This window comes from Lygodium microphyllum, unplaced genomic scaffold (genome assembly GCF_053477565.2).
Source record: "Lygodium microphyllum isolate KBCC unplaced genomic scaffold, Lygodium_microphyllum_v1.1.10 scaffold_297, whole genome shotgun sequence".
Lineage (NCBI taxonomy): Eukaryota > Viridiplantae > Streptophyta > Polypodiopsida > Schizaeales > Lygodiaceae > Lygodium > Lygodium microphyllum.
In genome coordinates this window covers 44,426-46,202 of record NW_028229778.1, presented here as the reverse complement: position 1 = coordinate 46,202, position 1,777 = coordinate 44,426, and positions in this window count along the sequence as shown.

Below are 1,777 nucleotides of genomic sequence, written 5' to 3'. Positions count from 1 at the left end.
GCAAGCATACAACAGTAAGCTTCATACTTTGAATGCCTATTGTGTCTACATGGTAATTTGGGTATGCTACATGTTTACCGCAATGTCTAGCCTTGATATATGAACTTAAATATGGTTATGACATGATACATGGTATTTTGGGTATGCTACATATCCATGGTGATGTCTAGCATTGATATATGAACTCGGATATGGTTATGACATGCGTTGGCACTTGGATTTAAGCTACAATTGATATACTTGGGATTTGGTTAGTTGCTTTGAGCTTCTATGCTTACCCACTTACGTGTATTGAAGCTTCATTGGACACTTATGCTTCCATATGTATTTTTGATATGTTTGGGCTTTCTAGATGCTTTGATGTATATGTCTTGAGCTTTTCTCACTTACTTTGCACTCTAGATTTGGTTCTAGTGGGAGACACTTGTACTTACTTGGCAAAGCTTGGTTCTTTGAGACAATGGGACTCTTGGTTCATGTATATACTCTCTTGTATGCTATTAGATGTAGTTATCCTTGCTTGTGGGCTGATTTGATTTTGTAGACCTTGAACACCAATACTTACCTCTATTAGCAATTTGTCAATGATGTATATGCTTATTGGATGTATAGTTTATTGTCACTTTGAGTTTGTGATAATCTTTGGTACCATTGGTCTATGCTTAGTCATTTCTAGTTGCATTATTTGTATCCTAATTGCTAATCAAATATCCCTGTAGTGAAAGCTTGATTTTTTGGCTATTTACCCACAATTGGATTGATGTATATTGCTATATTTATTTCAACATTATTGTAATTATAGTTTCTAGCATTGTTTTGGAGAGCAGACATTGCACTTTGGTAGCCTATTGCTTGCATTGGTGGACAATTCTATACTTTGGTATTCTCTTCTATTTTATCTTTGTTGTGAGTGTCAGGAGCCGATTTAGAGTCATTTATAATAGCCCATTCTCTTGGATTTTGCATTGGTATACTCTCATTTATGACCCGGGGGTTTATCTTATAAAACATCTAATATACCATGTGAGTTCAAAAGAAAGGGTATTTTATTTAGTAAAATTTATAAGAATATATTTACAAAAGGGATTTTTAATTACAATTCCATGAGTTTAGTAAAGTAAAAGGGGTCAATTTATGGTCTTATAGTATGTAAGAAAAGGCTATTTCTTAATACCTTTGAGTACTCATCATTATATAGATGATTTCTTATAGGTGCATTCCTCAAGCATTATGGCTAGTTTTTCAAATGATAGTGCTATTTTTAATATTGAAAAGCTCAATGGCAAAAATTTCACCTATTAGAAGACACAAATATGGTATGTATTGGTTTAAAAGAGTGTAAAGCTTGAAGCATAGATTAGGATGAGTTGGATGAGCTATGTAAATCCATCCTTATACTATCATTATCTAAATAGGTTTACTTGAATGTTGTTACACTTGAGGATAATGCTTGCCAATTATGGAAAAAAAATACAATCTTTATGACAAGCAAAGTCCTGCATCACAAATGTTTGGTTGAAATAACTTATGGACCTTCACATGAAGCAAGGGATTCCATGCATTTGAATGAATTTTATTTAATTTTTAGTTAGTTGACTTCGCAAGGCATTGAATTCAAGGATAACCTATCTCCTTTGTTCTTGCTTGTGACAATTCCTGAGTCATGGGACCCTTTTCATATATCCATGTGTATTAATATACCTAAGGATGGCTTGAACCTCTAGGATGTTGATAGTGCTTTACTCATAGAGGAAATAAACAAAAGGAATGTAGATGC